Here is a 23,775-nt window from a genome sequence, read left to right as displayed (position 1 = left end):
CGGCTACAGCTTCCGTTAGACGACGCTTCCTAAGAAAGGTTGGCGTGCGATGGGACGTTGCAGACGACTATCGCAAGTGGACTCAAGATAATCGCTTTATCGCGAACTTTTGTCGCTTTTTGAGCGAGGCTTGTTTGCACTCCTTTTCATAACTTTCTTTCCCTTTTTCATTATGCCTAATGGCAAACAGCTCGAATAAAAAAAAAGCTAAAAATATTTATTTATTACTTCTGGATGAGAAAAAAAAATCGAGTGGAGAAATAAGCCCACGGTGACGAAGCTTTCGCCTCGCTTCATGCGATCACTCTTTTGCGTTTCGTACAATTTTCACGAATGGAATCGCGTAGCTGCCCGTCTTTTGCTGCTTTGTTTCGTTTCTTTTCCGCTGAGGATTCTCCGCCAGGGGTTGCTTGTCACTAGGCCGCGTGCATGCGCGCCCACATCGCACGCGCAAGCGCGACACAACCGGCGGAGGAGCAGGACCGACCCATAGGCGCTTTGAGAGAGATGAAGACTTCCGCGGCTTCCCCACCGTCCGCAGCCGGGAGCAGGCACGTCGGCCATGCCTCGATGAACCAGCCGGGCCTCGCTGCGCTGGACCAGCCGGCGCTGGCCGTCGGGCAGGAGGCAAGCGGCGAGGAGGAGCCGGCGGTGCCCTTCGGCGAGGGCCTGTACCAGATGCTGGCCCTGTTCAACAGCACGCTGTCGGGAGTCGGTTTCCTGTGCCACCTATTCAGCGTGCGGCTCACGGCCCACGTGATGGACCACTGGTGCCGGCAACCGCCCGAGTTCGCCAACCTGAGCGCCGCTGAATGGAAGGAGATGGCCATACCACGCGCGGGGGACGGCACCTACAGCCGCTGCGTGAGGTACGGCCGCATATCTGTTTTGCATGCTGCATCTCGCTAGTTCCTTGCAGCGCTCGGCTGCTGGTTCGCGGGTTCGATCCCGGCCGCGGCGGCCGAATTTCGATGGAGGCGAAGTTCTAGAGGCCCGTGTACTGTCCGAGGTCAGTGCACGTTAAAGAACCCCAGGTGGTCGAAATTTCCGGAGCCCTCCACTACGGCGTCCCTCATAGACTGAGTTGTTTTGGGACGTTAAACCCCAGTAAAACCAAACCAAACCAAGTTCCTTGCAGTACTGCCAAAGCGTGCAGAGGCGACGTTCTCGCGCTGCGGAGTATGAGTGGCAGCATGAACGTATATGATTGCAGTATTGTGGTATGTAAAAGTGGTAATATATTGTCTTCGGTAAGCCAAAATGAATACACAGGAAACCAAGTTCCATGCGATTTGCATGACATTCCTTACTCAAGACGTTCTTTTCCGCTGAGGATTCTCCGCCAGGGGTTGCTTGTCACTAGGCCGCGTGCATGCGCGCCCACATCGCACGCGCAAGCGCGACACAACCGGCGGAGGAGCAGGACCGACCCATAGGCGCTTTGAGAGAGATGAAGACTTCCGCGGCTTCCCCACCGTCCGCAGCCGGGAGCAGGCACGTCGGCCATGCCTCGATGAACCAGCCGGGCCTCGCTGCGCTGGACCAGCCGGCGCTGGCCGTCGGGCAGGAGGCAAGCGGCGAGGAGGAGCCGGCGGTGCCCTTCGGCGAGGGCCTGTACCAGATGCTGGCCCTGTTCAACAGCACGCTGTCGGGAGTCGCTTTCCTGTGCCACCTATTCAGCGTGCGGCTCACGGCCCACGTGATGGACCACTGGTGCCGGCAACCGCCCGAGTTCGCCAACCTGAGCGCCGCTGAATGGAAGGAGATGGCCATACCACGCGCGGGGGACGGCACCTACAGCCGCTGCGTGAGGTACGGCCGCATATCTGTTTTGCATGCTGCATCTCGCTAGTTCCTTGCAGCGCTCGGCTGCTGGTTCGCGGGTTCGATCCCGGCCGCGGCGGCCGAATTTCGATGGAGGCGAAGTTCTAGAGGCCCGTGTACTGTCCGAGGTCAGTGCACGTTAAAGAACCCCAGGTGGTCGAAATTTCCGGAGCCCTCCACTACGGCGTCCCTCATAGACTGAGTTGTTTTGGGACGTTAAACCCCAGTAAAACCAAACCAAACCAAGTTCCTTGCAGTACTGCCAAAGCGTGCAGAGGCGACGTTCTCGCGCTGCGGAGTATGAGTGGCAGCATGAACGTATATGATTGCAGTATTGTGGTATGTAAAAGTGGTAATATATTGTCTTCGGTAAGCCAAAATGAATACACAAGAAACCAAGTTCCATGCGATTTGCATGACATTCCTTACTCAAGACGTTCTTTTCCGCTGAGGATTCTCCGCCAGGGGTTGCTTGTCACTAGGCCGCGTGCATGCGCGCCCACATCGCACGCGCAAGCGCGACACAACCGGCGGAGGAGCAGGACCGACCCATAGGCGCTTTGAGAGAGATGAAGACTTCCGCGGCTTCCCCACCGTCCGCAGCCGGGAGCAGGCACGTCGGCCATGCCTCGATGAACCAGCCGGGCCTCGCTGCGCTGGACCAGCCGGCGCTGGCCGTCGGGCAGGAGGCAAGCGGCGAGGAGGAGCCGGCGGTGCCCTTCGGCGAGGGCCTGTACCAGATGCTGGCCCTGTTCAACAGCACGCTGTCGGGAGTCGCTTTCCTGTGCCACCTATTCAGCGTGCGGCTCACGGCCCACGTGATGGACCACTGGTGCCGGCAACCGCCCGAGTTCGCCAACCTGAGCGCCGCTGAATGGAAGGAGATGGCCATACCACGCGCGGGGGACGGCACCTACAGCCGCTGCGTGAGGTACGGCCGCATATCTGTTTTGCATGCTGCATCTCGCTAGTTCCTTGCAGCGCTCGGCTGCTGGTTCGCGGGTTCGATCCCGGCCGCGGCGGCCGAATTTCGATGGAGGCGAAGTTCTAGAGGCCCGTGTACTGTCCGAGGTCAGTGCACGTTAAAGAACCCCAGGTGGTCGAAATTTCCGGAGCCCTCCACTACGGCGTCCCTCATAGACTGAGTTGTTTTGGGACGTTAAACCCCAGTAAAACCAAACCAAACCAAGTTCCTTGCAGTACTGCCAAAGCGTGCAGAGGCGACGTTCTCGCGCTGCGGAGTATGAGTGGCAGCATGAACGTATATGATTGCAGTATTGTGGTATGTAAAAGTGGTAATATATTGTCTTCGGTAAGCCAAAATGAATACACAGGAAACCAAGTTCCATGCGATTTGCATGACATTCCTTACTCAAGACGTTCTTTTTCTTTTCCCCGAAAAGCAATGTCGAAAAATAATTGCATTTCCTTACGTATACCCAAGTTAACAACGTATAAAACACATCGTTTAGTATATGTATCATTGGAACAAAATTTCTCGCAAGTTTCTTTTAAAATGACCAGTAAATACGCGAACCAAAGCAGCTGACTGTGGGAGTTCTTCGGCTTTCTCAAAAATGGCATTTACTTTCGCTCTCACACCGGTATCGCCTCAGTAGCTTTAACACGTGCGTGATCCTCTTCGCTAATTCATGCTGCAACGCGACACTAAGCATCAGCATTTAGCGACAAACGTGACCGTACCGGTTCGGCTTCCGCGCTGATGCTTTCGTACTTCAGCTTCTGATCTCTTAATGTTGGTAGACATACTCGTCAATAGAAAACCGCGATGTTGTTTGGGTGTTGTGATATAGTTCGTCGTTTGGTTAATGGGGTTTAGCGTCCCAAAGCGACTCAGGATATGAGTGACGCCGCAGTGGAAGGTAGTGAACAATTTCGACCACATGGGGTTCTTTAACGTGCACTGAAATCGCACAGTTCACGAGCACGGTACGCGGCCGGGATCGAACCCGCGTCTTTCGGGTCAGCAGCCGAGCACCATAACCACTGAGCCACCGCGGCGGGTCCCCTTATGGTTCGCAGATGTCTTCCTTCGTTTTATGCCTATTCCCAATGGCGACGTTTCTGCAGACGCCGTCTCCTTTTCTGACGCGTGCCAGCTTGCGTCGTTTGTGCAAAGACGGCGATCTGAGAGCGAGGCGCGAAGGAACTTAGTTAGGGCTGGGGTCGAACTCTTACCCGGCCATAGCCATTTTGAACAATGCTTAGGTGATCGCTGTCGGCCTTCTGGCTTAAAGGGGCACTGCAATGATTTCCTCGGTACCGATTTATATCAGTAACTAGATTTATCATGAGTTCCTGAGAATATTGCAAAAAGAATTATTGAAATCGGAGCATGCAAATGGAGGTTATTGCACTTTGAAAATGCGAAATGAAAAGATCTGACGAAAATGCGTTTCACTCACCCAGTACTTAGATTGGGCGCCACCAATCAGAACCGTGCCTAGAGCACACGCAGAGGAAGCTTGCATGCAATTGTTGCTTTGGCGGGGCAGCCCACGGCTGCGCATTTTGACGGCGTCGTCTCCCCCCCCCCCGAAATTTTGAGTTCATTTTATTTTGTGGCTCTTGCCGTCAATTGCTATCTTTTTACCACTGACAGTATATTAAAGCGGACAAAGTGAAAAGATCTCGCATTAAAGAAATTTAGCACTTTTTACTTTATATAGCTCTCACACAGAAAAGTAAACAGTATAGAAAAGTTTATTAAAATCCATCTAGGTACCGTTTTTTTTATTCCGAACCCGTTTGAACCGGTTCGATGTTGTCTGAACCGGTTCGCCGGAACGGAATGGCGCTCCGGAGCTGAACCCGGAACTGACCTCGAAAGGCGTAAACCCGAACGGCACAGGAAAAATTCCGGTTCGATGCCCTGGCTCCGGCACGCAACCTGTGGTTTATTTGCTAAGGCGTATAATATAAGCTTGAAAGTTATCTGAAAAAGAAAAAAGAAACGAAGAAATGCGTAGCAAACTAAGGATGAAGATGCACAACGGTCCTTGAATGTCTAAAGGTGGCGTTCACGTTTTCTCGGGCGGGGAAGGAAAGGAGAGGCGAGTAAAAGCCAAGTGAGAACAGGAAAATAACAAAATTAAGAAAATTGTTTAAACCAGCACCACCTCGTGTCACTCGTCGCATGAACTGGACGCCCAGTGCGGTCACGTCGTTGTGGCGAGAACACTCCTTCTCTTGCCCCTTGTCTTTTGTGACTGTTTTTTTTTTCATTTTGCAATGTACCAACTGGCCCGCATTTTTACCCTTCTGCGGAGGGAGGTAGCATGTATCTAAAAACGGTGGGTCCGTGGGTCCAACCTGAGTATGAACCCAGGCCTGCCACCGCCCAGGCATCGTACCTCACGAGCGCGACTGGCCCTCACAGTCGCCTGGGAGTCTCTGCCACTCCCATGGGGTTCGCATCCCCAGAGGATGGGTCCCGGCCATACCCATCCCCACCGCTGGTATGGATGCCGCTGGCGTTGCATCGGAACAAAGCCTAGTTGCCGAAACTACAACGACCCGAAACTGATGGCGGAAGGGGCACGAGCAGGCCGCACAGTCGGATTCTCCCCCCGGATCAGCGACAGCAAACATTCGGTTTCGGGAGGCATCATGTCTTCCGAGGCAGGATAATGCTCAATTTCAGCCCAGCTTATCAAAGTGGGATCGTAGACGCCCATTTTCTGAGCTGCCATAGCGACCGCACTCAATCACAGACCACGCCCGAGCGTAGCCTTAAGATAGGGTCCGCTCCGAGGCGGCGTGGCGTGAGTGAGTAATTGTAATAAGTCAGCCAAAAATGGCCCATATGCTTGATTTCGGTGTCCTAGGAGTGTTGCGCAATTTGCGAAGACGATGAAATCAAGATTTTCGGGGCCCAGGTTGCTAGTTAGCGGTTCCGGCCGAAAATCAGCGGAGCCGATGTGCCGCGCGTCCTCACTACGCCAGCGAACGCTCGTTCTTTCCAACAGCCGAGCATGTACTACAACCACTGATCAGTCGCTACGGAAAGAAAATGCTTGAAAAACACTGCAGCGCAGCAGAAAGCAAAGACACAAAGAAAAGAAACGAACACCACGGGCATACCACGGGCGCTACCGTAGTGTTCGTTTCTGTTGAGCTCAAACAAAATAAATTGTGCCTGTGCTTTTAAAAGTGCAGGCAGTACGTCCGCCATCAAAAGTTCATGGAGGTGGACTCTGCCCAATAAATTTAATTTCTTCGCGTCTGAAACGTAGTGCTTCAGTACAAATGGTGCGCTGTGTGAATCGTACAATGGCGATTAGGCCGTATGTAACTATTCCAGGATGCACTGAAAGAACTCACTGAAATTAATTTCTCCGCTAATCGTCTTCCATTAACAATTGACGCGGTGTACAGTCGCCGTCAAAAGTAAATGGAAGGCGACTTTGTCAAAAAATTCAGTTTCTTTAAATCTAAAGCACAATGGCCCAAGTTTGTTGGTGCACAGTGCAATTCGCGCAATCACAATTCAAGGATGCATAAATTGATGGGCAATGATTAAATTTTTTCGTTAATATTGCCTTCCATTTACTTTTAACGGCACCTGTACATGTGTGAAATTTTAAACTAATTGAGTTTTAAATTACATCGGTATCCCGTCACTTCAATAATCTTGATTTATTTGGTACAGCTATTCTTAGGGGTATTGCTTTGGGACGTTAAACCCCAAAAAACCAACCAACCAACCTATAAATAGAGCTTGGCCAAAAAGCTTAAGTTAATAAATTGATGTTCTTTACACTTTATTTTCAAACTACAGCATGCTGCAGGCATGTCCAAAATGATCAGTTGCCAAGTGCATATAACACACAAACATATGACTGCATGATTTCACCTTCATATTGTTTCAGTGAAACAAATAAAACGCAAGAAAAAGCAGTGCAGTTCGTCAGCGGTTTAACCAATCCTGCAACTATTCAACCTTATCATTTCCAGTGAAATGGCTACTCCGCTGCTTTAGCGCGTGAGTCAATACGCTTGCTTCTGAGCGCTGCAAAAGTCGACCTTTCTGCTCAAGACGCTGTACAAAAACACCACTGGTTGGTGTTGCCGGTGCAGTCTCATGTGGCGAGGATATCGGTTGTGTGGAAGTGTAAATTAGACGGTCATAGGCTTCCCTTTCTTGTGTCATACTTTTTCTTTCGTTTTTTCTTTAAAGAAGGAAGGAGGCGGGGTATTTCGATCGCTTTTTTCTCTACTAGCCTTTTCTTTTTTCGTCCAATTTCAGGATTCCCTCCAGGAAGTCCCTGAATCTTCTCATTCGATTTAATTATTCCGGTTATCGGCGTGGAAGCCACTGTCACTGGTGACAGCAATCAGTGGGGCTTAAATCATTTTTCTGTGCGTTGTGCTAGCCATCATCCTGTGTAGTGCGTTCACCTATTTCTGTCTGTCTTCCGTACTAGCCCATATATTACTATAAAAATGGGCGGCAGTAGCGTCGAAGGGAAATAATGCGTTTTGCCGTCATGCACGTATGTTGTGTTGTGTCTATATTTAACCAAAACGAGCTCTCTCCTCAAGTGTTCTACCCCTGACGCTGCTCTTTCGAAGTTGTACAAAATAATTGTCTTCCTTCGCTTTGTAATTGTTTACCTCTGCACATCAGTCATTAACACTTCTTTCAGTGCCTTATCAGTTAAAGCTGCCACGGTGGCTCAGTGGTTATCGGGCGAAGCTGCTGACCTGAAAGGCGCGGGTTCGATTCCGGCCGCGGCGGCCGAATTTCCAAGGCGGCGAAATTATAGAGGCCCGTGTACTGTGCGCTGTCAGTGCACGTTAAAGAACCGCAGAGTGGTCGAAATTTCCGGAGCCCTTCACAACGGCGTCCCCCATAGCCCGAGTTCCTTTGGGACGTTAAACCCCCATAAACCAAACCATAAACCAAATATCACAGTTAAACCATCCCCTTTTTCTGAAATATTCAAGGCGGAATAGCGGGTACTTCATAATGATGGCGCGTTGCTTTATTGTATTCACCATTGTATTCGCGTGCGCTTTATGCTTTGTGTGAGACGTAGGCATCCTCACACGTGCCATCGCGACCACCTCCGCTTCGACTAGTCGTACATAGCCACCCATTGTATAGCTAGCAGTTGCTGTTTTCTCGCCATCTCGAGGAAAGGCGGATCAGTGGTTATCGCTCTCAATAGCGTGTTCGAAGCGCAGAGGCAGCGTAGAACGGTCAGTCTACTTTCAGGTCGAGCGAATTGAGAGAAATGAAGCGTTCTTCTCGTCATCACGCTATATACCCTCCTGTGACAGAGGTGTCACGTTGATTACACTTGCACGACACTAGCGCGCACGTGGCAACCGCCGCTCGCAACTATATGCTTCCAGTGTGTGCGGACAGCCGACCAAGCGGTTTCCGTCCGACGTGCTACTCACAGCTACCTCTGTAATAAGAATAAAGCGCCTTTGCCGAGCCAGGAAGTTAACGGATGTTTCCTTTCCATCCACTGCAGGCGAGGTGGTGTTCGTGGAAGAAGACGTGAACAAGTGTTCGCCGTCGGAGCCACACTGCGTGACAGTGGCCCAGTGTCCGCAGGCGCAGAGGGACATCCGCCGAGGAACGCACCCCACCATCTGCGACTGGAAAGGAGCCACTTCGTTGGTTTGCTGCGCGCAGCCCACGGGAGTGCCCCCGGTAACACCGGACCAACCTCGTACATACCACTCAGTTTCCATGCAAGGAAAGATTCGTGAGCAACAAGCGGGGCAGTGCGTACGATCCTGTGCCGTTGCCTAGCAACCAGAGTTACTGTGGGACAATGTGCTCCGTCCTAACGGGCACTTTACCTCCCTTCAAAAAACAAAAGGTGCGCCTACTTTTTCTGCAGAAAGCTGATAGAATCAGATAGGGGTCCGCCTAGCTCCAGCTTGTACCCTCCGAACATTCTAACAGCGGAAGGTACGATCGCGAGCCGTAGCATTATCCACCAATGTCGTGGGACACTACACTCCGTTACAAACTCGAAAAAATCCTCAGTATAACAACAGTACAAAAAATGTTCGTGCCCTTCCTGTCCCTGACAAACCTTTCGCCACCCCTTAATTACATATTCTATGGTGCCTCCACTTAAATGCGATGCCCACCTCTGCCCGCTCTTTCCTCTATGGTCTCTGAGCCTCATCTGCATGCGCAAGTTTCTTCGAACACGATGCTGATATGGACCATTGCCTGTTCTCCTGCTCCGTTGCCATTCAATCCTCCCATTACCCTTACCTCATTCCCTCAACGTGGTGGGCCTGGCTTGGCTAACCTTGGATCAGCTGACGGACCAGCTGATTTTTTGGTGACCCCGGCGCAAGATATTCTTGACGCTTAAGGCTGTGTCGTAATGCGGTTGTTCCTTTCTCTTTCTATCTCTATGACATTGCCGAAAGGCAACAAGCCACTCATGGGACAAGGTGCCCATTACAGCTTATGCACTAGTTACACGGCCGGCTTAACCGCTGTTATGCCTGACAGTTAAGTTCAGTAACCGTGGTTATGCTTAACCGCGGTTGCTGAACTTGACTGCGGTTAACGCGAACCGCGGTCCGCATCACTGTTCACGTTCACGGCCATCAACGGCCCCTTGGGTGCAACAAGCGAAGTGACGCTGCGATCGGCAAAGCGAAGTTGCATTTACAGATATCTCCGTTAATTAAAATGCAGTGTTTGGAGTGCCGTCCGATGGCGCAGCAACAGCTCAGACTCCGCTATTTTCTCGATTAACGACGCAAACCGAGGACGCCACGCTCGCTTCGCGGTAACCGTGGTTAGCGCCTTTGCTGAGGTTAGGTCCACCGTGTAACATGGGCGAACCACGGTTTCGCGTAACCGCTGCTAACTTTGTCCGTGTGATAGGGGTATTAGTTTTTATGTTTTTTTACCTGCGTTTCTTTTCGTTAGCACGTCCCTTAGACTCAAAACAAATCTTGTTCTTCCGCTCTTCTTTTCCTGGATCCTCCGACATAGGTACCGCCAACGATTCCTCCCGTGCAACCACCTGTTGGGCCACCTGTGGAACCTCCTGTGCAACCTCCTCCAGTTGTTCCGCCAACCAGTCCTCCTGATTCTCAACCACAGCCACCCACAGACCAGGGGACTGGAACGAGCGTGCCAGGGGCTACAGGCATCGGAGGAACATCGTCTGTGGACAAAGCCGGTTCGTCCGGTACCAAGCCAGGCGGAGGCTCGGAAGGACGCGACCCGGCAGCAGGAGTCGAAGACTGCGAATGCGACGACGGTGCGCTCTTGTTGCTCCTGGTCCCGCGCATAGATGTCGCAACCAAAAGAAAAAAAAAGATAACAGAGAGAGAGGGGGGGTAAAGGTGAAAGCAAAATTGGCGTCACTGGAAGCTGCACTCCTTGTCTTTTACCTAGAGAGGTTTATTTCGCAAGTCATAAGTAACAGACGCTGCTTGAACAGGGAACTTGTTTAATTGGTAGCCGGCTAGAAAACCCAACGGACGCAATGGTACTAATAACAGAATAATTTTGCAGAAGATCGGATGCAAAAGTCAGCTGCTTCTATAGCCGACGTCGTAAGTGTTGCTCATATAAGCAACAGGAGCGGTAGTAATTAGAATAGCAGAATAAATTAAATATTAACGGTGATGCCATATGGCCCCATCGGCTACCGGTTTCCGGCCGTGCTGGGAGCGGAAGGCTGCCACTTCAGCCTGCTACACCAGAGAAATTGTGCTTCAGAGGCGCGTTTCAGACACGATGGACTTGCTTTGCGCCTATCGTGCATTTAAAGCCTCGCGATGCGTTGACCAGCGGTGCTCGTAGAAACAGTCGCCCTTCAGGTAAGCCTCACCGAGCTGATGCGTCTGTCCCCCACTAATGTCGCTCGTTGTCCGCAAAAGATCGTTCCACGCTATGCACTGTAGCTTGGTGGGTGACGGGCACGGCACTCACGTAAGCAATGCAGGTATGTCTTTTTTTCTCTCAGCGGTTACAGGTGGGACGAAAATTCGCTCGCAGTTACGTAGCCCATGTCTCGACTTCGCAGCAACGAACCATTTAATGGGCGTAAATCGGGTGAAACGCGCTTTCCGTCGCTGACATTTCGGTGGAGTAGCTTGTTAGCTGCAACAAGCTAAAAGTTTAAAAATAGCTTTCCTAACATAAGACAGCCAGTGGATTGGCGAAGGCTTTCTAGACAAGGCATTCACGCAAGTATTAATCCGGTCGCGACGTTATCACGCGAACGCCGGACAGGGCCATTTAATATTCGGATACTATTTAGATTTCATTGCGTTGTTTTTTTTTATTCATTCCTACTCTTCGCCGTTGGTTCAGGCAACTCCATGTCGTGCGTTTCCTCATCATCACCGGCTAAAGCCTAGCGATGGCGGGGTCCTTGCATTGCTACGGCCAATCACAAAGACCAAAACAGAATGCAGTAGAATCGACAAGGGCCCGTTACATTATACCAGAGCCCTCTAGACTGATGCGCACAACGTCTTGCGTGAGGTAGCGCGTACAGCAAGTATCGATACGTGTGGCAAACTTCCGTCTTGCGCACGGCGTTCATTTTGAAAGAACCTCGCGACGTTGCCTTGCGCAGTATAGCCTTGCGCCGTGAGCAAACGAGCCATCGGTTATCGTGGGTCTTAACCCTCCTTCCGCCGCGGTCCCGCAGCGCTCCCGGTCAGGACTTGCGGATTGCGACCCGAGGCGACCAAATCCCGACAGCGACCAGCGCGGCTGCTCTTGGATAAGCCCGTCCACTCTCTGGACGCCCGCAGGGTTCGAAGAACTGGACTGAACCGGCGGCGGCGGCCGCTCAACGCGGTGTCGCTGCTCCCGCGCCAGCAGCTCACCGGCCAGTCACAGCGCCAGCAGCAGCAGGAGCAGTCGCAGTCGTCGCCGTCCGACAGTACGTGGCCCTGGATGGTAAGTCCTGTCTTCGCTGCTCCTCATCACCACTCCTCTTCGCCGAGCTTAAGAGCGCCCTATAGGGTTATCCGTGCGAAGTAATTGAATAGCATTGGATACTACCAATTATAGTTCTGAGCAGAAAACTTTCCCGGTAAAGATGTTCTTATGCGGAACATGCGACGTGCTAGCCGACATGAAGTTTAGGGTGTGCAGGAGAAGCATAAATGAGCACTCGTAAACAGTTAATGCGTAGGCATTAGAAGGATCAGTGCAAGCGGAAATGGCGACCGCCGTCTGTCAGTAGCCGGTGGCCGGTGGCCCACCTGCCCATCGTGGCTACGAACTAACTTAGTATACTACCTATACGTATTTAGTTTACTAACTCGGTTGTAAATAACGAACCATAGCATGCTACTTCGGATATAACAAAATATGATGTGTGAACCTCGGATATACCGAACCTACTTATATCACTTCCGATATAACGAACTTTTGTGCCTGGACCTCGGACCTTAAGAACTTAGTGTGTTGGCCCTAGACATGACGAACTTTATTGTGTCAATCTCGGATATGATGAGCGCTTCGCGATACCGCATTCAAACGATCCACCGAGAATCGCCTAAAAGTTATTGTCATTGCTTTCTAACTGTTACTCGTGGGAAGAGTTTTAAAGGGTTACGGCCGGCTCCATGCTCCGTTTTTCGATTCCGCACTAGAGTTCCCATATTTGGGTGTTGGCCGCATCATCCTGCACACAGGATGCCGCACCGCAGCGACTGAGAGACGTTTCTGAGGCTGGGGTAAACGGGGCGTTGAGATGACGAATACGTGCATCTTTTAAATTCTACGCTTGGTGCTTGAGTTTTCCACAAAATGGTCGCGTTCCGAAAGACGCGTTTTCTGCAAATGAAAATCATTCGCGTTTGGTCCGAACTCTACTAGACCGTGCAGTCTGTTTTCAAGTATTAGTGATCCCTTCGCGGCGTGCGGCTTTCCTCTTTGGTCATCGTTAGGATTTCAACATGTGATAACTAGACGAGATTTATGTGAAAGGTAGCAAATAAAGATGGAAAACATTCCGACCGCGGGGACTGTATTTCGATAGAGGTGAATGTCCGTGCGCAGTGCGATATCAGGGGACGTTAAAGGACACCAGGTGGTCCAAAAAATCCGGAGTCCCCCACTGTGGCGTCTCATATCGCCCATATGTCGCTTCGGGACGCTGAACCCCATAATTTACAATATACAATTTTTATACATGAGAAAACGAAGCGTTGCCTGTGTTACAAAGTTTATAAAAGTGGTATGTCGCTCCATTCACGCTGGTTGACTGGAATAAATTTACTGGGCAAAAACGGGTCATGCGATCACCTCACATTTGAGAGTAGTGATCGATGCCCGGTGATTCCACTTGTCATTTGCCGCGGGAATAGTAGACAAGGGTACAGTTGAGACATGCTAAGATACGCTGAGCGCTTAGAATATCACCAGAAAATGTTACCTAACGCAGCTTATTTTCTGGAACTGACACCACGGTAACAAAAGACACGGACAGATATCCTATAAAAATAAAGGATTTTAGTTGGCACGTTTAGAACCTCGGACTTGCTACTGTTCTCATGGGAGAGTGTTATGCAGAAATAAATTCTTTAGAAAGAGCAACAGGCAGAGCGAAATGTGTGAAAAAAAAATTGGTTGTGGCGTAGTTCTGCTATTCCAGGATATACGTAGCGTCAGGTTAGGGCGAGGTCTCCACATCTCGGTGGATACCTGAACCAGAGGGAAGGCGCATAACTGTCCTCTTGGAACACTGGACACCTCAACTGTGCTTTAAGCTAAGTGGCGGTAGTGACAGGGGTGCGCTGCATGCGTTGGCTTTGACAACGTTGAGCCGGAAACGCGGCGCTGAAGCCATAGGCCGTCGGCGTTTGTTGTGTTCATTGGTGTTGGCGTTGACAACGTTTTACACTCCGATGATTTTAAGGAAAGGAAGTGCATATAATGGCTCCCTGGGTCAGTGGACGCCTGAATCGTGCTTATAGGTCCGTGGAATGAGGGAAGAGAGGTGTGGCTGCAGGCATTGACAAGGTTGTGCCAAAAACGCGGCGCTGAAGCCATATGCCGTCGGTGTTCGTTGTGTTCATTGACGTTGGCGTTGTCAACGTTTTACACTCCGATCATTTTAAGGAAAGGAAGTCGAGCGCGCGCGGCGAGGCACGCCAGCTGTGCGTAGTGACGTCACTTGCTCCTCGCGCATGCGCAGCACGGCTCTCCAGGAGCCAGGCGAAACTGCTCAACCTCGGCCAGTGTAGCTCACGCTACAAAATTTGTGCACCTAAGCTTGCCGGTTTAGCGCAATATAATGAGCGAAAGCTAACTGGCATTATCGGCCGAGTGGTCTGGAGCCGCAGGCCCGTTTTGACGTTTCACAGGAGACTGTCCGATTGAGCGTTTCTATGCTCACGTGTACGCTCGGCCTTCTTCCGCATGCGGTCTCGGTTCGACCGCGTTCCCTGCACACTTCACGGACTCAAGGGCACGCTTGCACGAAGCAAATAAGACTGTGCAGTTCTCAGTTTACCCTTATTCGCAGTCGTGACCCTGCCCTGGATAAATTTAAAGGAAAGGCGCATAACTTCATTTTTTCAGTGGATACCTGAACCGCGCAGTCATAAAAAAAGACGGGAAGGTTCAAAAGCGGCTGCTGCGCCGGGTCTGAAAAAGCGTTGCTTGCGGATGGCATGCAGGGCGGGATAAGAGAGCGCTGTGCACGACCAGAGGCTCATACACGGTTCAGAGCGTTGTTCTGCATCATGGAGCGCGCCTTTCAATGCATCCCGGTAGTCCAGGTCCCGCCTGCTTGAAGCAAATTAGTCTAGTTCCATGTTCAGCCTTCTTAGCAATTTTGATCACGTTGCTAGAAGTGGTCTAGACCATCCGCTGGATTTTAGGACGGGAAATACGCATAAATGGCTCACTCTGTTGGTGAACACCTCAACCGCGCCGTGAGAGAAAAACGCAAGGTGGCCATCTCAACCGCGCCGTGAGAGAAAAGCGCGAACGCTAGCTGGAAACATGCTTTTAGTCTTTGTTCGCGTTTCTCTCTCAAGACGCGGTTGAGGAGTCCACCGGCAAAGGGAGCCATTTATACGCCATTCCTCAAATTCTGCGGAGCGTCTAGACTGCAGATTAAGCTAGACCGGGAATCTTATTCGCAATCTAAGCACTCTCTTGCTTTTGAGGAAAGGAAATGCCCATTCTTGGCTCACTTTGTAGCAGCCCGCGTAACATAACGCGTAACGCATTACTACTGCCGTTGTACTTTCCAAATGGATGATAATAAAGCTATTACACCTTTCACCTTAAAATAATATGCTTCGTTCCACGCAGGCTTCTGTGGTTGACCAAGTGAACCCGGCTAGGCGATGTGCTGGTGTGTTCTTAGACCAGCAACACATACTCACAGCAGCCCAATGCTTCGGACCAGACAACGGGTGAGTTGAAAACTCTTCAAAGTGAGTTCCTGTTCCTACGGAAGTGGGTTCTTTGATTAGATAAACTTATGAAATGAATGCTAGCTCTGTAGTAGCGCACATAAAAAAGACGGCGCAGCTCTCTTCGACTAACTGGGAGAACTGTACGAGTCCGCATGTGTGACTCTCGTTTCTATGGAGGTGTTTTGTCTTTTAACAAGGTCAGGCATAACTTTATACCGAACAAGAGTACTGAGAACCATTCGGACGCGTGTTCAACTACGAAACTATAAAAAGGAAAATAGACTGATGAGTTATCCGGAAAGCTACGCGGCATCGCGGTCTCCGGACTGCACCCAAGCTTTACCTGACTCTCCCGACGCTGCTTCTGCTATAAGCCTCCGCAGAAGCAAGTGGTGCTAGTAGAACCTCTGCACGCTTTTAGGAAACACAAAACTGTCCGACTATCTGCCCTTTTTTTTTCATTGCTTTCCTACATCTAGCGGCGCAATCAAAGGCTTAGACTAGCGAAAAGCGTTAAGATGCGCACGAGGTAAAGGGGTGTCGGGCTTGACAGCTTATTAGCTGCGAGGTGGAGTAGCGTGTTACGAAGCATAACTTCCATTTGGACGAGTTGGTTAAGGCTGTGAGCGACTTTGCAATCCAAAAGAGACAGGTGAGGTTGATGAAAGCACGAAACCTAGTGCCAGGGTTATTTCTTAACCAGTACCGTCCACACTACCTAATACGCTGCATATTCTCTAGCATCGTGTTGCGCAGAGTTTCCAAGATCCATTCCGGAAGGATTTCGTTCCGTAAGGAGCGCTCCGTCTCACCACAGGGCATGCTCCGCTTTGAGAAGCTCTAGATTCGGATTTATGACGGCTTCAGTACGTTCGCTCCCTCTACGCCACTCTCGTTCTGAAGCTAGTGGAGAAGCACTGCCCGTATACACGAACGCCATCGCTGGAGGAACAGCGCCGTGATGCTGAACACACCGGGCCTGCCCGTGACGCTCCGACGCGTGGTGAGCGCCGAAGCACATCCGATGTTCCGCGTGCCGGACGGTTACCACGACCTGGCCCTGGTGAGGTTCGAACCCGCACTCGCTTCCGGGGAGCTGGCGCCCATCTGTCTGCCCACGGTGCTCAACGCCAGGCGCGTGCTCAACGGCAGCATCCTCGACGCCGTCAGCTGGTCCGACCGGCAGAGAGGTGAGCTGCGTGCGGTCGATCAACACGAGTGGCTGCTATTTTTTTTCCTTCTCCTTAGGACCTAAACAGACTCAGTGGCTGTACAAGCTTTTTTTCCATAGTCGTTATTTTTTAAGGCGGAAGCCTTTAATGTCTCATCGTTGTAAGCAGCAGTTGTCGACAGAAAATGTCACGCTTTTCATTTGGTGGAAACGGTCGTGACGTCACAGTGCGCGAATTTCAAACGGGGCCAATTGTACTTTGGCTAGTAACCATGCAACCAATTGAAGGGATCGTACAGTGATGCTCCAATTAAGTGGGACTGAGCTTAGTTAATTGCTTAATTATCCAATTAGCCTAATTAGCTTTACTAGTCAGGCCATATAAATAAATAAAACCGATTAAGAAATTGGTCGAGCTCAGGAATCGAACCCCGGTCTTCGGCGTGAGAGACGAGCATGCTATCCACTCCGCCATGCCAGCTCGATGGTTTGGAATGAACAAAGGCGCGTCTAGTGAATACGGTGTCTTCACTCACTCTCATGCTCATCCATTCCCTTCCCGCGAGGTTTAGTTGTCCACCGACAAATGAGAGACAGATACATTTCCTTTCCTCAAAAACCAATTTACTGACAAGCGAGGCGTAGAACCAAATGGGCGATGGCGTTCTATGGACTCCTTGGCAGTGTTGCAAGACGCTGTCGCGTTCCACTCTTAGGGGCATCAGTGACCACACTTTAGGTCAAAAAAGTGCCCCCCTGAATTTTGTGAGACAGTTACTGCGTAATTTCCTTTCCTCAAATACAATTTTCATTTTCTTCATTACGGCTCCTCTTTATCTATCTTCTTTCACTCCCACTTCCTCCCTTCCTCTACGATGCGGTTCAGGTGTCCAACGAGATGACAGAGAATTACTGCGCCATTTCCTTTCCTCAAAAAGCGTTGCGTTCAAAGGGCAAGGCATCGCGCTGAACGGGTGGTGTTCCGTGGACTCCCTGGCAGCGCTACAACGCGCTGTCGCGTTCCACTCCTAAAGGCGAAGCTTAAGCGTCATTAATTAGCAGTTAATTAATATTCAAGCATTAATCAGTAATTAACCATTAATTAGTGATTTGTAATCACTTGGCGATTAGTACTCAATTATATGTGACGCCACCGGTGCCACAGAAACAGCGAAGGTGGCGCGGAAAACGCTTCCGCCTCTACCCACTTTAGACAGTCAAAGTGCCCCCTGAATTTTTTTTATATAACGACGCACTGTGCTATCCTTTGAGCCGTTCAAGGTCTTATCCGTGCGTGTGTAGGCAGACAGGTATGCAGGTGACAGCTACAAATGGGCGACAAGTTTTGTGAAAAATAGTGCGTTAAGAAGTCTGCAAACGTCTTATGCGGTCGTTTTTTGAGAACAGGGGCCTAAGATGTTAGAAACAGCAGCAATATGCCTGGCAGTTAACCTTCTTCGTCCGACGCTTGCAGACAACTCTCGTTTCCTGTCTCTGTCGTGGCCGACAGTTCCCGTGCCAGCCTGCTGTGGACACTGCATTCCGACTGCTGCTCTCATGCTTGCTTGGTTTTCGCGCAGATTTCCACCCGGGCTCGATGGGCGATAAGCGCTACCGGGTGATCTCCTCTTCGAGCTGCAACAACACGTACGCTGGCGTTGACCTCTCACCGTACCCGCAGGGCATCAACCACGAAGACTTCATTTGCGCTCAGCTGACCGCCAACATCGGCGAGGAGTGTGTGGTGAGTGTCCGTCTGCTCACGTGCTCTCCAGAGTTGGGAACTGTCAATAATCTAGCGACAAAGGCTGCCACCGGTTTACTGCACGTCTCTGCTCGGTCTGGCTTGCTTCATTACGTTTTTTTTTTTCATTTCCGTGTTTCTTTACTTGTATGCTCCGTTTCCTGAGTACAAAAGCTCTCGGGCTGAATATTTTCCCTATTAGTTACCTCTGTAAAGACAACCCAAGCAGAAAGGACCCGACATGTTGAAAATGAAAGCATTGCTACAGTCGGCTACAACTTAAAAACGAAGCAGCAGAAACCCCTCAAAGGAGCCCCTCCAGCCACTTGCGTCGACCAGTTCTCCCCTTTGATCGATTTTCCTCCTTGACCCATCCCTGTGGGCTCGCTAGCGTGAAATCGCGGTGGGGGGGGATGCAGATGAATAGGGAATAACCACCGCTTAACCGGACTGGCCGCGGTGTCAGGAGAATCAGTCGATGCCTTTGGCTGGAGGGCATCCTTTAAGGGGCATCTGCTGCTTCGTTCTTGGCTTGTATCCGACTATTATAGATGACCTCGGCCTCGCTAGGTGCACAGTAATGATGTGTAGAGTTGTGTCAGTTTGTGCACAGCGTCAGATATAAACCAGCAGGGAAATGGCGGAACAAAAATTGCGGAGGGCACTTAAAACTACTTGCGTGCTGTGAATGTGAAAGCATGCACGCGAGTTGTTCGGCTGCGGCAATGGTGTGCCACCTCACTGCAGTGGCCAACGAATGTGATTTGTTCGCGCCGTCCGAATGGAAGTAAGTTGATGAAGACTACGATGCCCAAATCCAGCGAGGGAGACTAGCAGTTCAACGCTCGGGGTTTTGTGTTGGGTGATGACGCAGTTTGAACGATTTCACGGAAATACCCATACGTTCTGCCAGTGACGTGACAAACAGTTGATACAACAAACGTCGATAAGCTCTTGCCAAGCGAACCTGGCAAACAGTGGGTAGAAACGGATCCTCCTAGTCTCGCAAGATGAACCTCTAAATGGAGTATTTAACTAGTGTTACCAAAAAATACCTTTACAGAGATCTTGTTAAAGTAGCCTTGCATGTTTCTGTGTATCGGTCGCTGTACTCTTTTAGAGTGGGGTAAAATATAATGAAACGTTTAAAGCGAATGCCTGTAAAGCCTGCTGTGCAAACTTTCTTCGTTAAACTGCATGTCGGGGCTCTCCCCGTAAAGCCATGGATGGCAGAAAATGAAACTTTACCATGAGGTGTCGACTGTCTTTTGTGCAGAAAGCCGGAGACTGTTGAACATGTATTTATAGATTGCTATGACGGGGTCTTCTTTTGAGATGTTCTACAGGGAACTTTGATGAAATATTTCCTCTCAGATCCCCATCGAATTCGCGTTTTGGCAGTCAAGAATGATGAGGGTGTGCCGTGTGGCAGTCAAGAATGATGAGGGTGTGCGACCTGACCTGTTCGCACTGGCCTGTGTTCGAAACCCACTTGGGAAGAAATTTTATTTAAAAATTTTTTTTTCTTTACTGATGATGTAGCCACTGTCGATGACATCATGTGGTCATCTGGGTTTTGGGTTCATTTCTCGTGGACGTAACCCCGGATTTTGTGAATGATGGGGGCCATATGAAGCCTTCGCATTAACAAAACAGAGGGAGACCTATGGCGACTACAGGGCTGCTTTTCCAGTAGTCGTCCATTGTCTTCTTTTTCTATTCTTGTTCCGTCCTTTTCCTGCTGGTCACTACCCAAAACTAGATGCAAACGCTGCCAGATTAAAACATCAGGCGTAGAGAAAACTTGCGGCCATTTTTTTTTTCTTATTGATTCCTCTTCTTTTTGCACTGCAGGGCATCCCGGGAAGCCCCCTCATGATACAGGAGGGAAAGCACTGGGCCGTCATCGGGTTGTACAGCTTCGGTGTATCGTGCAGCGGCACGGCGCAGTACCCGACAGTGTTCACACGCGTGTCCCCCTACATCACCTGGATATACGAGAAGCTCGGCGTGCGCTAATGAGCGTGCCCGACGCCCACGTCCGGACCATCAGGATGAGCAGGCATCGTCCGGTGGCCTTCCGCAGTGGCATGTCTGCGGGCAACACTTGCTGAACACGCGCGATCACACGCTGTAAGCGAGGCAAGACAGATGGTGAACTGTTCGGCGATCAACATAAACAAATGGCGTCACAACTCGCGCACCTGCAGTAATTTATTCACTGACTTTTGTGAGTGAATCTACTGCTCCAAGTCAAGGAAATTTGCTAGGATACAGAGAGCAAAGACGCTGCCTTGATTCCAGGCGACACTAGCGAAGAATCTTATACGAAAGCATTTTACGCGTTCAGTACTCTCCCTTAAAGTTAGAAACTAATAAAGAGAATCCCCACTGAGTGCAGATGCTCTACATTGCGACACAAACTTTGACTGTTTTCTTTAACAATTCCCTTAATATGGCTCGGCCCCTTCTTTCTTTTTGCTTCCCTTTTTCCGGCACGCTAGTGGTGTGCAGGAGAGAGCGTAAGCCTTGGGTACAAGCAAGCAGTAGTAGTTTGAGGCCTATATGATGAGAACACTGGCTTTCAAACGGAAACTCAGAATGGCTCGCGAGTGACGAGTTGTCCTAAAATGTCCTGCTCGGTAGCTTTCTCACCAGCATGCACCATTACTGTGAAGTTCTCCTTCGACTACAATTGATAGAGCGTCATGCTGAAGCGGACTTCTAGATGAAAACTGAGCACACCGTGCACTACTTTGAACCAGAATGGACCCCTTGGCTTACTGCCCGAGTGATGACTTAGCAGATGTGGCTCAGCCGCAGAAAATTAAGACTCGGGCTCCACACCTATGCGCGACGGCCGCATTCCGGTGGCGGCGAAAAGCCAGGCCGTCCGTGCGTGGCGATTTAAAGAACTATGTGGCCTTATGCAATCCGTAGCCTTTACTGCAGCTTCATGAAGTCAGTCATACCAACAGGTGGTGCGGGCAGGGCACTATTTTCCTTTTTATTTCGGGCCGTTCCAAATGAATGTAGCTTAGCGTAGTAAAAAATGCATTATGCATTTTTGGTTATTTCAGCAGTTCAGGACCTTATTGAAGGTACTCCTGGCGACTACGTTTAATACATGAAAAAAACCCCGTAATCTATACCTTAGCCACTTCTATCGTGTGAATGCACTCAGCGTGTTGCCCGCGTGACAGTGTGAAATCGCATGCAGTGGTTTTCTCCAATGGGGCCCACGCATCGCCAGCGTATACGTGATAGCTCGAGCTGCTGACCCTGTGGCGTGACTACGTGATGTCCAGTGATGTAGTGAGAGGTCAGGACGACCAATGGAATCGAATGATTAAAGACGGAGTGGACTCTCCTGCTGCTGTTGGCAGTGGGAATGAAAGTGGACTGTTGGTGCTGCTGGCGGTTTCTTATTTATTGTCTCTTGTGTAAATAAAATGGACCTGTGCTTTTGGCCAGTTTATTTCGTCTACGTTGCAACCTTGGAAAAACCGAGTACGCTTTGACAAGTGTTCATTTGGAGCTTCCAAGCAAAGAAGTAACTAAGAGAAGATACTTTTGCCTGTCATTGGTAGTCTGTTACATGATGAAGCCGTGCGCTGACGAAGTGGGTTGAACATTGATTATAAAATTTGTCACCAATAACAAATGGAAAAAGTTCACAGAGCGGTTACGACTGTGTAACGCAAATGTTCGTGCTTTAGCTGTGGTGTAAGAGCAATAAATATTTTATTATTCTGGCTTCAACTATTAGGCTCCTCTCCAATGCTCGAGCACATGTACCGCAACGTGTGTCGCCTTGCGAACCGTACCCCTTATGCGCAGTCTGGCGCGCTTTCTTATCGCACACAAGGTGCCACAGCAGACCGCAACAGCGTCCTGGTTCGCTGCGAAGTTAGCCAAGCGAGACACCACCACTCCGCTCTCCCTAACCATGCCAGCAATCGCAGTGTGGCGCGAAGTGCTCCTCTCCCCAGTCCTCTATTATAGAAAAATTAGAAAAATAGAAAAATTAAACATTGTTTTATTAGAGCACCGCTCTCGATTCTGCCACTACGAGACAGAATACGAGACATAATCTCAATACAGGTTTTGGTCAGTCGTCGTCCGAGCAAGGCCTCAAGAGCCGGCTATTCAGCAGCCTTATTGCTAAGAGCGCCTTCATGTGAATGGAGCCATTCAAAATTGACACTTAAACCAAAATGCAGGCCGCTCTTTAACGAGACAATGTAAACGCTACAGTACTTATGAACAAAAAGTTAAGAAAGCAACGTCTGAAGTGCAGACAGTCTGAGGCAATCACGTCAGGTAGGCATTGGCAAGGCCAACCTCCTTGAGCTCACTTTTAGAGAGATGACTTCGAGCACCATCATGGAATCAGTGCTATATCAAGCTCGATGACCTTTTTGGGTAATTCTTCATAGACGGAATCCCAAACGCTGTGCGCCACCTCTACGTGCTTTGTCCACATAACCACCCGCAAAAACATGGAGTGGATTTTACGATTGCCACCAGCTGGCTAAGTCATCTGCAGGACAAAGGCTTCCTCCACTGATCTCCAAAATCCCCTTTCCAGCGGCATCCTATCCCAGAAAATTTCCTAATCCCATACCACAAGCTGATCCCACCCCCAATATCCCGTGTGAAGTTAGACAAGATGCGATATCAATGCCCTAATCACGTACGAAGTACGGAGATCACAGGCTATGCACACGAACACCCAACTCACTAAATCAATATCCAGTCATTTTCTACTTACTACCGGCCAACCCCTCACAACTCTCATCAAGAAAGTATTCAAACTCATGTAGCTTATCGAAGAATCGGTAGAACAATTTCTTATGCCATGTGCACTTTGTTCTTTTTTGTACATAAGTAGTAATACTTAGAACTTGTAATAACGCACGTTTTTTCTATAATGTGCAATGCATGCGTACAATACTCCTGGTATTTTCATTTATTGTGTTTTTGTGAGCTACTGTGACTGTACTCTATATCAGGTGTTTCTGGGAAGCTAGCCACTAATATTAAAAATAGTTTTTTGAGGTAAAGAGAAGCATTTTGCGGTATAGAAATACCAGTGTTGGCGGATGTCAAAGAGCAGCGGCGAATCAGGTAAAATAAAAAAGTGATCGACTAAATTATACTAGTTAACTTTTTAATTATTACGGATAGGCGCCTGATTTCCGTTAGAGATTTCTAGGCGGCACTAGTAATAGCTATATCAGATTTTAGAATTTCGTAAATGCGACTTCTCTCACCGCTGTGGCTAAAGAAATTTGACCATTTCTCGTGCCGTTCGAAAACCGCCCGCCTCCGGGGAGCGCAAAGCGATGTTCACCAAATCGCGACACTAGCTAGATAGCTAGATAGCTGCTTATCTGCTCTACCTGGGTAGCTAGCATACGGAAGCCAACATTCACCGAAACCAAAGAGCATAAAGGAGTTTTAATTTTTGGTGTTAATTGGAGATTAATAGTGCAATTATTTTATCGCCTAAATATAACTGACAAGAAAGCACAAGACAAACAACCACATGCCGCCGGTAGGAACCGAACCCATGACCTCCAAATTCCGTGTCCGGTGCTCTTGGAGATATTGGGTT

General features: G+C 49.8%; 1 pseudogene; it reads left to right on the top strand.

Annotated features, from left to right (window-relative positions):
* Positions 1-570: 570 nt before the first annotated feature.
* On the top strand, positions 571-20,335 carry LOC149354565 (uncharacterized; annotated as a pseudogene).
* Positions 20,336-23,775: the final 3,440 nt, after the last annotated feature.

The sequence above is a fragment of the Amblyomma mixtum genome, chromosome 3 (assembly GCF_055824585.1).
Source record: "Amblyomma mixtum isolate Tamu chromosome 3, ASM5582458v1, whole genome shotgun sequence".
Taxonomy (NCBI): domain Eukaryota; kingdom Metazoa; phylum Arthropoda; class Arachnida; order Ixodida; family Ixodidae; genus Amblyomma; species Amblyomma mixtum.
The sequence above is the reverse complement of the archived record's forward strand: the minus strand, read 5'-3'. Positions and strand labels throughout refer to the sequence as shown.